This window comes from Myotis myotis, unplaced genomic scaffold (genome assembly GCF_014108235.1).
Source record: "Myotis myotis isolate mMyoMyo1 unplaced genomic scaffold, mMyoMyo1.p scaffold_m19_p_10, whole genome shotgun sequence".
NCBI classification, from domain to species: Eukaryota; Metazoa; Chordata; class Mammalia; order Chiroptera; family Vespertilionidae; genus Myotis; species Myotis myotis.
In genome coordinates this window covers 52,654,225-52,667,247 of record NW_023416314.1, presented here as the reverse complement: position 1 = coordinate 52,667,247, position 13,023 = coordinate 52,654,225, and the positions used below count along the sequence as shown (strand labels likewise).

Sequence of the window (13,023 nt, the reverse complement as noted above, 5' to 3'; positions counted from 1 at the left end):
TGAGGGGGAACGTGGCCACTCTCACTGTTCTCTCCAGCTCCCGCAGGAAGGAGGTGTAGACTTCTCTGAGAAGCATGGTCCACATTTCAACCTGCAGAGAGCATGATGGGCCCCCAACTCAGGCTGCATGCAGAGCTCACATTGCATCCGGGGGCAGCAGGCAGCAGGCCCAGCCCCCGTGCAAGGACTCTGGCTTCCTGAGGTAAGAGGGGGCCATTTGGGGAAGTGCTGGCTGACCAGGGGCCCTCCCATGGGGACAACCCTGGGAAAGTCCACGTGGCCAGTTTCGCTTTTTTAAAAAAATATATAAAGTTTTATTGATTTCAGAGAGGAAGGGATTGAGAGAGAAAGAAACATCAACGATGAGGGATTGGCTGCCTCCTGCACACCCCCGACTGGGGATCGAGCCCACAACCCAGGCATGTGCCCTGTCCAGGAATTGAATCGTGACCTCCTGGTTTACAGGTTGATGCTCAACCACTGAGCCATGCCAGCCAGGTGAGGTTGGCCTCTTTAGCTGGGACACAGCGCCCCAGCAGTTTTAATGATGCGGTTGCAGTTGATGAAGGGGGTACCTGCATCTGCTTGTTGACATCTGAGTTTTAACTTCAACCCGGGCCCAGATTGAGAACCAAAAGAACATTTTAGGATCCAGTCGGAAATATGGGGGCTGGGAATAAAAGCTTTTCCTGATCCCCAGTGGAGCCTCCTGACCACCTAGATTCTCCGCATGCCCAGGCTCTGTTTCAGTGACTAGAGCTCAGGCGGGTGCACATTTGTGAGTGCACGTGAGACGGATGCTGAAAACAAGCATCTGTTCCCGTCATTAACTCCGTGTTTGGTTGTGGGATGGAAACTGCCCCCAGCCCCTTCCCCCTTCACTGTCTTCCGTTAAGCTGGGTTCTGCAGAATCTTCCTAGCCGTTGTAGGTTGCAGCCAAGGCCAGGGAACCCTCTGTCTGCCCCAGGTCAGCTCAGGGTGGAAGGCGAGGAGGATGGAGTGGATGCGGAGCCTGACTCAGCCAGATGAGGGCCCATTTTGGGCTTTGAACGTTTCCCCCGATTCTGGCACAGTGCTCCATGACATGGCCGTTTTTGGTGGGCACCAGGGGTGGGAAAGAAGCAGCCAATTATTCGTCCAACCTACAAATCACATTTCTGAGACATGGCAGGCAAATGCTGGGAGCCCCCTGCTTCCGATTCAGTGTCAGATGCCGGGACTCGCGAGGGACTTTGCCCACGTGAGTTTTGTGCTGTTATGAAAAGAACAAAGAGATGAAGCTGGGGGTGGGGGCGTGTGTGTCAAAAACGGCAGCCCCTCCCGGCCCAGTAAACATGCCATTGCTTGGCCGCCTCCACTCCAAAGGCGACCACTTTTATTGCTCTCCGAGCAAAGAAACCTTTCTTCAGCATGAGTGGCGGGGTACAAAGGCAGAGTACAAAACGTGCGCACATCAGAGTCCCCGCAATTCCGTTTGAACAGGCATATTGATTGGGTCTGACCCTGTTACATTTCCCTCTATTATTTGAAAAGGTGCATCTAAGTGTAGTGAATTGAACCAGCAGAGCTGAACTTTCCATGAGAACTTCTCGAGGTATTTCTTTAGTTCAAAGCTTTTGAATTTTAAAGGGCATTTTTAATATGGGTCTGTTGAGTATTCTCTGCCGCAGCCCAACAAGGGATGTTCAGTGCAGATGAGGCTGGAGGGTGGGGGTGGACTCGCCCGCCTGGCGGAGGCCGTGGGTCGTGGTTTTGGGGTGAGGACCAGCCAGGAAGGGCTGTGCTTTGGGGTGGAGGCTGAGCCCCGCTGTGGAGCCGCACACACAAGGGTCCTCTCTCAGCTCTGGGGACAGCGTAGGGGACAGGGAAGAGGCTTTTGTGGAAAGCAGGGAAGGATTTGCTAGGGGCTCCGTGGAATGGATGAGGGTTTCGTCTTCAGGAACAAGGGGCTCCTCACTTCTCCGTGGCTCACTGTCTCTCACACTGTGCTTTAGAAGCTTAGAAGTGTGCTTCCCTGGCCTGGGGCTGCAACCTACAACATGAGAGCAGGAAGGAGAGGCCAGTCCCTTGGCTGAGGTCACGGAGTCAACAGGAAGCTGCCACTGTCCACGGCCCCTGGCCTGACGTCACTAATCAGCCCCAGATGCTTTCCCGCCGAGCCCTGAGCTGCATTCCAGTCCTTAACCGATTCGGCATCTCAGACATTTCGCTGGTTGTGTGGTCCGTCGCAGTGGTCCCTCTCGCCACCCTGGCCCGGGGCCCTGGAACATCCGCAGAGGCTCGTTTTCCGCACATGCAGAGGGGCTGTCCCGGCCCACCGAAGGCACACAGCCCGGGTGGACTAAGTTTCTGGCTCCTGTGGGTCCCAGTCTGTTTGCCTTCAGAGGCTTCTTGGATCTAGAAACCACCTCCTTCTCAGACCCAGCATCTGGGTTGAGAGATCGCACGGTCACTGGGAGGAGCTGGGAAATTGGGTCCTGTGCCGAGAAAACCAGGGTGTAGGCATCTCGGCAAAACCCTCCCCGTGTTCTGGCCAAAGCTGCAGCCTGGAAGACGGGCCTGGGGAGGGCTTATTCTCGGGACAGAATAAGACAGCACGGCCCCTTCGGTGTCTCCTTTGCATGTGATCTTGGCTGGCACCATGGAAAGGAGGCAGCCAGGAGGCGGAGGTGATGAGCGCGGACCCTGGAGCCAGGCTGCTGGGATCTAATTCTGGTGCCATTTTGCCAGCCCTGTGACCCTGGGAAAGTTACTTCACCTCTCCATGCCTCACCTGCAAAATAGGGATTTATATTAGCAACTACCTAGGGGAGCTGTTATGAGGGTTCAATGAGTTATTACATAGAAAATGCTAAGCATGGCTCCTGGCCCCACAGGAAGCACTGGCAAAAGTACACATATTCGCTATCATTTACCTGCTTTTAAGTTCTAATCATTGGATGCCTGCCTTACTCTTCTTCTTTATGATTGCCGTCTCCCTCAGAAGAATATAAACTTCATGAGAACGAGAACGTTGCTTTGTTCATTATATTACCTCTAGTGCCCGGAACAATGTTTGCCACAAAGAAGGCACTAAGAAATAACTTGTTGAATGAATGCAAGGAGTCAAGGCCTGTGGGCCGGGGAGCCTTCTCGCTTCTCCAGGTGACTTTGCTGACCTCTGCTCTGCTGTTCCACGTTTTATACTCTAGCCCAGCGATTTTCAACTGGTGTGCCGCAAGAATTTTTAAAACATGCGATACCTGACTATTTAGTCAGGGGCTCTGACCTCTTTTCCCTTAGATTGTCAAATAAAACTTTAAAAATGACAACAGCCAACCGGTGTGAATGAATCAAAATTATACCTATATGTTTGGTCAGAATTTTAGTCATTAGTTTATGTGTACCGTGAGAGGAAAAAGGTTGAAAATCGTTGCTCTCGGCCCCTGGGAGCATCCCTATGCCTATTTCTAAGTTTCTTGAGAAGTAGCTAAGAACAGGGATTGTGGAATTCAAACCCACCCTCATGAACACTGACCGTGGGCAAGTCACGGAGCCTCCCGAAGCATGAGTTTCCTGCTCTGAAAGGTGGAATAACAGTATCTCCTTCCATGTGTGATTTGAGGGCGAACTGAGGTCATCCTTAGGCACTGACCTGGCATGGAGCAGTCACCGACCACCACTGTGCTGGTTTGCCCTCAGGTATGAACCTTACTATGAGCCCAGGGCCCCAGGGGCTTCTTCCACAGTTAAACCCTGTCTTCTTTACCTGCCTCGGCAGGATGAACAGGTTTAGGGTCTGCTACCCTCTGCCATCTGCCTGCCATTTTAGACAGTTGCCTGCAGCAAGCGAAGCAGTGGCTGCGCTTTTGAAGTTGGGGTTCGCAGGGCCGTGCCACTGCCAGGCTGCTTCCCTGAACCCTCCGGGGGCCGGAGGACAGGCGACTCCTCTGAGGCCTCCCCGCAGCCTGCAGCCGCCCGTGGGCTGTCCGACCCGCCTGTGCGCCCCCTTTGATGTCAGCTCCCAAACCGGAGCCCCGCGCCGGCTCTGAGGCCCTGGCTTTGAAGTCGGCCTATACACGGAGGTTCAGGAGGAGAGTCGTCTGCCGTGCCTCGGAGCACGGCTGGGCCTGTAAAGGCAAGCGGAGTGCCGCCAACACCTGATAAATAATTCTTTCTGGGCCCAAGAAAGATGCATTCCATTTAAAGGAGAGGAAAATTCCCTTGACCTTTCCATTGAAGTTCGGATGGAGGGAGGTGGTAAGAGAGGGTTTTCACGTCTTCTCACTGAAGTCATATGGGGCAGGGCGGTTGTCTCTGAGAGCCGAGCTCCAGCGACTGCTCCAAAAGGGCTCCCTGCACCTGACTCCTGACCGGGGCCCAGCAGCCAGCCCTGGTGACCCTCACACTCACCTCCTGCAATGACTGCAGGAGGCTGGGTCCTGTCTCAGCCCCTCCAGGCCAAACCCTGCTGCAAACAGGGCTTCCAGGAGGCACAGCCCCACTGCCTTCCTTTCTTTCCAGTGCTTGGCACCATCAAGAGGTGAGGCAGACAGGAGCTCCCACTGGAAGGGGTCCCAAAAGTGGACACTGGCTCACATATAGCCAGCGCTCCCCCAGGCCAGCCCCTTGGTCTGCCTTTGTGCGTGGCTGGATAATAGGATGTGGGTTTGTGTGTAGGTTTGTGAAATCTCTCCTTATGGTGAAATGTAACATACATATAGAAGGTACACAAAATAACAATGTTCTGCCCCGTAAATGATCAGAAATAAAAACACCTGTCTAACCCCCACCTCAGTCAAGAAGTTGCCGGGAGCTGTGGCCATACCTATGCCTCTTCGGAAGCACTCGGCTTTCCCACAAAGGATAACCACTCTTCTGACTTCTGTGGTAACCACCTGCTGGCCTTTCCTTTTTCTTTTTAACCCTTACCCAAGGATATTTTTGCATTGACTTTTAGAGAGTGGGAGAGGAGGGAAAGACAGAAACATCAATGTGAGAGACACACTTATTGGTTGTCTCCCGCACGTGCCCCGATCACGGCAGTATGTGCCCTTGACCAGAATCGAACCCAGGACCCCTTGGTCCGCAGGCCTACGCTCTATCCACTGAGCCAAACTGGCTAGGGCTAGCCTTTTCTTTATGGTTTCACTGTGGAAGCAGGCATCACCAAATACTGTAGCTTAGTTTTGTTTATTTTCTGAAATGAGTACGAATGAAAAAATAAAGAATGCATTCCTTTGTCTAGCTTTTTTTTCACTAAACATTATGATGTGATACCCATCCATGTAACTACGTTTCGCTTATTTTGTTGTATCCATTGAAGGCATATTCAACAATCATTTATCCATTCTACTATCGAAGGACATGTGGGTGTTTCCAGTTGGGAGCTATTACAAATAAATGATGCTGTCAACATTTATATACATGTCTCTTCGGGTATGTGAACTCTATTTCTTTTGGAATATACCTAGACATAGAGGTGCTAGTTCATAAGATAAACGTATCTTCAATTTAGGAAGAAAATGCCACTGTTTTCCAAAGCAGTAGTACTACTCTGTACTCCTACCCTCAATATATGAATTACTCCATATCCTCCTGTGGTGCAGCCTCCCAGATGGTCCCCAATGACCCCATGAATAAGCCCTCCCCCCAAGTGTTCGCTTCTACTGAATAGAATATAACGGAATACAACAGGATGCCACTTTCAAGATGAGGTGACAAGACTGTAGCTTCTGTCTTGGGCATCCTCCCTTGCTTACTGTGAGGAGTCATGTTGTGAGTTAATCTATGAAGATGCCCCCAGGGAAGGAACTGACATCTCTGACCAACAGCCTCAGAGCACCTGAGAGCTGAGAGGGAGCTTGGAAGTGGGGTCTCCTCCACGTTGAACTTTGAGATGATTGCAGACCTGGCTGACACCTTGATTAGTTTGTAGACAGCCTTGGCCAGAGGCACCCAGCTAAGCCCAGATTCCCAACTCACAGAAACTATGAGATAAATGTTTGTTTCCTTAAGATGCTAACTTTAGGGGTAATTTGTTACCCAGCAATAGATAATATATGCAAAAAACCTTTCTTAAGGCATTTTGATGTGTATGATACAGGTGTATTAGCATCTCCCTTATTAGTGACATTGAACATTTTTTCAAATGTTCATTGACCATCTGGATTTCCTTTTTTGTGACGTGCCGGTCAAATCTCATCTTCTTCTATTGGGTCGTGTATCTTTGTCTTGCTGATTTGTAGGGATTCTGGGTATAAGCCTGTCAGCCTGGGTTGCCCGTAGAACACAGCCACAGGGGCAGGGCCTTGCAGTAGATAGTATATTTGGGAAATGACTCTGTGGAACAGAAGCGGAAACAAAAGGAGGGGAAAACAGTAGAAAGGTAACTTCTCGAGCTGGTGACCACTGTTGTTTGAAACTTGGGGCTCAGTCTCACTGAGACTTGAAGAGCCATGTAAAAGCACCTCAAAATTACTCACCCGAGGTATGAAAGAAGAGCATGTATCCTCTAGCTCAGGGTCTCCAATGACCAAAGGTTCCCTGTCAGCATGTTAAGTTCCTCAGGTCCCCAGATCCCACATGTATGAGAGACTCCCATAGGAACCCCACCCTGGGGCAGCTAAGAAGCCTTGGGGCATCCAATGAGAGGTGTAGCTAGAGATCCCGCAGCAGGAACAGCCAGAGGACAATGGGGTGGAGAGGATGTGCAGAGGAACAAGCGTAGGGAAAGCAGTTTTGTGCTTTAGAACAAAAGAATATGGAGTCTTTGGGGGTCTCTTGGTCTCTCTCTCGCTCTCTCTCTCTCTCACACACACACACACACACACACACACACACACACACACACACTCTCACTCACACATTACACACATTCCTTCCTCCCCTCTTCCCTGGTCTGGCTAATCTTCAGGCAGAAAGTTAACCCTAGTTCCTCAGAACCCACCCTCACTGGAGTGGCCTCTGTTTTTATTTTTTTCTCACAAGGTTTTTTCTAACCTCTAAACCAGCAGTCGGACATCCCCAAAGGGTCCCGGATTGCGAGAGGGTGCAAGCCAGGCTGTGGGACCCCTACCCCCCAATGCATGAATTTTATGCACTGGGCCTCTAGTGTTTAACATAACAGTCCTTTAGAAAACGGCCTCACATAATTTGGAAAGATGGGCAGGCAAAATGTCTCCATACAAAAGCCTTAGGAGGCAACATCTTGGTGCTGATGATGGCACAAGAGGCAGCATCTTCAGTAGGTGCAAGTTAGGGTCCTTCCAGCTCCGGGGGACAGTGAAGTGTCAGATATTGGAGGAAACAGGGAAGGCACTGCTTGATAACTGCGGTGGTCCACCTTGGGAGGAGCATGCCGGAAGCACTCCTGTGGTTTTTCCTGTTGCCAGGAGTAACTGGGACACCTTCTGAGAGTGGGAGAAAGGCTGCCGTGAAAGGAGAGGTAGTTTTCAGGGGGGGTCAATTTAGGAAGAAGTACAGTAACTGCCCCCTTAACTACAGTTTCACTTTCTGTCATTTCAGTTTCCCACGGTCAACCAGTCTGAAAATATTAAATGAGAAATCCCAGAGGTAATTCCTAAGTTCTAAATAGCATCCTGTTCCGAGTAGCACAATGAAATCTCAAGCCATCCCGCTCTGTCCTGCTTGGGATGTGAACCGTCCCTTTGTCCACCATATCCACCCTGTATATGCTACTTGCCCGATAGTCATGCCATAGCTATCTTGGTTACCAGGTCAACTGACGTGTTCAGTGTTCAGGCAACCCTTATAGTAGCTAAATGCTGTCACAATGCCTACAGCGTTAACCTTACTTCATTGTATCATCCTACCTCATCACAAGAAGGGTAAGTACAGCATAATATTTTTATTACAGTATATTGTTACAATAGTTGTTTTATTAACCTTACTGTGCCTAATGTGTAAACTATACAATAAATATGTATGTATAGGAAAAACACACATTATACATAGGGTTTAGTACTATATATAGTTTCAGGCATCCACTGGCAGCCTTGGGACATATCCCCCACAGATAAGGTGGGGGGAGTAGTGTGTATATAAATATATAGGGTTGGGAAATTGATTCTGTAGAACCCCTTATTTACCAGGAGTGTATATTCATTTGAAGACTACTGGTTAACAATGGCAAGTAACAGGCCAAGCAAGGAATGAAGTGAAAAAAAATACCTGTTTAAGGAAAATGGAATCATCGATGTGATGAAAGTAGTTTTCAATGCAGTTATATCAAAGTTGGGTGAAACCATATTGAAGTAACTGAGGAGGGAAGGGATGGCAGTGAGTAAATAGAGGCAGTAATAGAAACAAGTTATTAAAATTGGATGTAGAATGTGTGGAATTAAGATTATAGCTGAAGTACATGATATCCAGGAACAATCTTTTTTTAAAAAGATGTGAAATCTTTTGGAGTATAAATGCAGACAGAAAAGGGAGGGTTCAATAGATTAAGGGAGGGGTTGAAGGCTCAAAAGCAGATAATCAAAAGCTTTAGGTTCACAAGATGTAAAGGATTAGCAGTAGCTAGCATTTATTGAGCACTTATTAACTACTGGTATGCTAAAGCTTCTTACCTGTTTTATCTAATTCTCACAGTAACCATCTAGGGTGGTTGCTATTGCTACACTCATTTTACAGCCAGGGACTAGGGCTTCAGGCCTATTTAGATCCAAGGTCACTCAGTTTATCAGCTAAGGTGGTAGAACTGGGATGTGACCTGGAGTAGTGAGACTTTTCCATGGCTGTGGATTTAGGTGGACATTCAGAGACCATCTGCCTGATAAAAATCTCTATTTCTTATGTAAGCTGGAAGGCAAAGACATGTTAAGAGGGAAGGAGAAAAGAGAGGGTCATTGATGCCAGACAAGTTTGCGAACAGAGGTTTTAAAATGTTATTTAGGAGAATGGGAAAAGAGTTTGACTAGAGAAAACACCAATGCAGTGTTGAGATCAATTAACATTAACTTTTAGTTAATACTGATTTGTGCATTTGGTGTTTTTCTCTAGAAATAATCTGTAGAGGATTAGCTATTTCAAGGGATTTTCCAGGAAGGCATCACATAGGGAAGGGTTATTTGGGATACTGACAACAGTGATATGAAATGATAGATCAATTGAAAATTTAAACAGGGCTTATGAGACAGGTGTAGATGGATAATAACCTGACTTGACTGTGTAAAGAAATAGAGCTGTTATGGTCAGAGGTGAATTTCTAAATTTGAGATTTCGGAGATAAAGTTGTTTTGGATATTTAAAGTACCTAGGAGACAGTAATGCAACTAAAGCTCTGTTTGTAAATGGTCATTGATGTCAATCAGATATCTGAAAATTACTTCCTCAAAATTTACTGAAGGAATGTGATCTTCCTGCTCTCAAATGATCTTTATCCACAATGATCACTTCAGACTTTCTTCTGTACTGTCAATGCCTCCAGGTTTAAAAAATTCTAGATTTGGCCCTAGCTGGTTTGCTTCAGTGGCTAGAGCGTCGGCTTTCGGACTGAAGGGTCCTGGGTTCGATTCCAGTCAAGGGCACATGCCCAGGTTGCAGGTTCGATCCCCAGAAGGGGATGTGCAGGAGGCAGCTGATCAATGATTCTCTCTCATCATTGATGTTTCTATCTCTGTCTCACTTCCTCTCTGAAATCAATAAAACGAAATAAATTTTAAAAATTATTTAAAAAGTATAGATTTGAGGAGAGGAATTTAATATATTAATACACACAAAATTGAAATCTGTTCCTGAATAACTTTTCAATCAGAAGACAGTTACCCCACTTCCCAGCTTGCTCCTCTTGCTCCTTTGTCAACTCTGGGTCCCAGTCTTGGGTGGGCACAGGTGGGTAAACAGCATGCTGAGCCTCTTCTATTTAAACTACCCAGAGCTATCAGTAAATTCAACATCAGGTCCAGCCTTTTCGTTCAGCATTGCATACACACTTTTTGCTCATAATCCATTATAACCTGGTGGGACCAATGTTGTATATGCAACATGACTGAAACATGAAGCAGCACATGACTAGAGGATTTCTGAAAGAAAAATGTAACATTCTGAGGTGAGTCCAAGATGGCAGCATAGGACACTGAACTCGCCGTCTCCTAAGAACACAGTGAATATACAACTCTATATAAAGCAATTCTTCCCGAGAGCCAGCTGAGAACCAAGGGAAGAGCTTTCACACAACAATAAAGACCATGTATTTGTAAAGAAGGTTGGGCAAGAGCCATTCAGGAGCTGAGAGAACGCCTCAGCACCAGAGGAACCGACAGCACCACTGTCTGTCTCCCCTGCACTTGCATAGTGGGTGGGGAGCCCTATCCAGTGTTCCTACATGGCCCCTGTATTGTCCCCAGCCACCCCTTCTGGAACTAACTGGAGGGTACCACAGCACGAGTGGACAGGGCCTCTCCACCCAGAAACTGATCCAGCAGGTACAAGGTACGGTTGCACACAGGGCTACTCCACCCAGAGAAGGAGAATCTAGTAGGGCGCTGCTGCTACAAGGTTGCCTCGCTCAGACCTAACTCTGGTAATAAAGCAACAGGGGGCAGCACACATACACCAGGTCAGAAGGACAAGGAAGTGCACACACATCAGGCTGTCCTGCCCTGATTCCATTCTGACCATGGGCAGCCAGAACAATAGGGAGCTACCACACACACGTGTACACCAGGGTGTCCTTACCGGACCCTGTTCCTGGTCCATGGCTCACCAGGTACTGCGTGCACCTGCCCCAACTTCAACCTGCTGGCACTGTCTACACAGTGGTCACTTCTATACAAGACTACTGTTTCAAGATTGGGAAAGCAATATATCTATCATCTAACTCATGGGGACAAAACAGAAAGTCAAATAGGGGAAGAATATGCCCCAAATGAAGGGACAAGAAACACTGGATAAAAACGCTAATGAAATGGATATAAGTAATTTGCCTGATAAAGAATCAAAGAAATGGTCATAGGATGCTCCACAAACTTGTGAATAGAGGAATTCAGAACTTCAGCAAAGAATTAGAAAATACAGGAGTGGGCAAAAGTAGACTTACAGTTTTAAGTGTGCAAAACAGTTTATTCTTGTACTAGAGGCCCGATGTACGCAATTTGTGCAAGGGGCTCGGCCCCCACCTGCCTAGGTGGCCATCTCTGCCTCAGCCCTCGCAGCCTCGGATTTGTCCAGAAGGATGCCTGGTCTAATTAGCATATTACACTTTTATTATATAGGATTATTTAGTAATTGTATTATTTTCCATACGAATAATTATAAGCCTACTTTTGCCCAGCCCTGCACAACAAAGATCAGACATGATGAATACAGTAACAGAAATGAAAACTATATTAGAAGGAATTAACAACAGGTCAGTTAATACACTACAGATTAGCAACCTGAAAGAATAATGGAAATCACTCATTCAGAAAAGCAAAAAAAAAAGGTGATAGTACAAGGGATGGATTGGATCTCTGGGACAAAATCAAGCCCTCTAATATTCACATAGTAAGGGTCCAAGAAGGAGAAAGGGGCAGAAAGTATATTTGAAGAAATAATGGCTAAAAACTTTCCTAATCTGGGTAAGGAAACATGATATCCAGGTCCCAGAATGGCAAAAGTTAAGGATAAAGAGACAATCTCATAGGCAGCAAGAGGGAAGCAAAAAATCACAAGGAAAACCCTCCAAGGCTGTATCACTTGATTTCTCAGCAGCAACTCTACAGGCCAAAGGGAGTGGCAGGAAATATTTTAAATGTTCAAAGAAAGGTTATCATTCAGAATTGAAGGAGAGCTGAAGAATTTCCCAGAAAAGCAAAAACTAAAGGAATTCATCACCACTAAAATGCCTTTATAAGAAATGTTAAAGGGGCTTCTTTCTACAGAAATGAAAAGGCCATAACCAGAAATAAGTTAATTGAGGAAATAAAAAAAAATCTCACTGTAAAGGCAACTATATGATAAACAATGAGTAAACCATTTTAAAAGCTAATATGAAGATCAAAAGAAAAAAGCAAAATTAACTATAATCTGTCAGGGGATACACAAAACAAAAAATAAACTATGATGTCAAGATTGTGAAATGTGGAAGGGGGAGTAAAAATGTAGTGCTTTTAAAGTGCATTTGAATTGAAATGTCTATCTGCTTAAAATAGAATTCTACATAATATATATGAGCCTAACAGTAACCACAAACCAAAAACCTAAAAAAAAAGCCCAAACAAAACATTGAAAAAAACCAGAAAACCAAGAATAAATCAAGAGAAGAAAAAAGGAACAAAGAAAAAGTACAAAAACAATCAATAAACACGTACCTATCAATAATTACTTTAGAGGACTTCCAGTCCAGATGGTGGATTAAAAAAAACACTGTGCTCACTTTCTCCCACAACCACATCAAAATTACAACTACTAATAAACCATCATTGACAACCACCTGAAGAGTAGTTGAACATTATTCCTATAACTAAGGATATAAAGAAGCCAATCAAGACTAGTGGGAAGGGCAGAACAGGCAAGTCCCACATCCATGGTGTGGTAATTAAGAATCAGGAGGGATATCTTGGCTGTGGAGGTCCTCACTGAGCAATGAGGGGTCCCAGCCCCACACCAGACTCCCTGACTTGGGGGCATCAGTACTGAAAAGAGGAGTCCCCATAACATCTGGCTGCAAAATTCAGAGAGAATGGTGTCAGATAAAGACAAAGCGCTGCTAGAGACCAAGCCGGTTCTTTTAAAGGGACCACACACACGCTCCCTTGCTCACAGACCACTCACTCTAGGCTCCAGTTAAGAGGCAGATGCTCAGAAAGTGCCAGGGATACAGGAGGAACTAAATTGACTAACTTCAGAGCAAGGGCTGGAGGGGCACAGTTAGGGGAAACTCCAGAGATGGAAGCACTGGCAGGCACCAAATCTGACCTCTTCATTAACCTGGCTAATACCATTTGCCTCGCCCTGGCGATTCCAAGACCCGATGCCACCCAACTTGCCTGCCTGGCCTAAGACTCCGCCACTGGCTCCTCCACCACACAAGTGGCC

At 46.7% G+C, this 13,023-nt stretch overlaps 1 long non-coding RNA gene across 1 annotated transcript; it reads right to left on the bottom strand.

Annotated features, from left to right (window-relative positions):
• Positions 1-5,153: 5,153 nt before the first annotated feature.
• On the bottom strand, positions 5,154-9,574 carry LOC118664873. The gene is made up of 2 exons (XR_004970440.1): positions 8,173-9,574; positions 5,154-7,409 (listed from the first exon to the last, which is right to left on the bottom strand). It is a non-coding gene; the product is annotated as an uncharacterized LOC118664873 (long non-coding RNA).
• Positions 9,575-13,023: the final 3,449 nt, after the last annotated feature.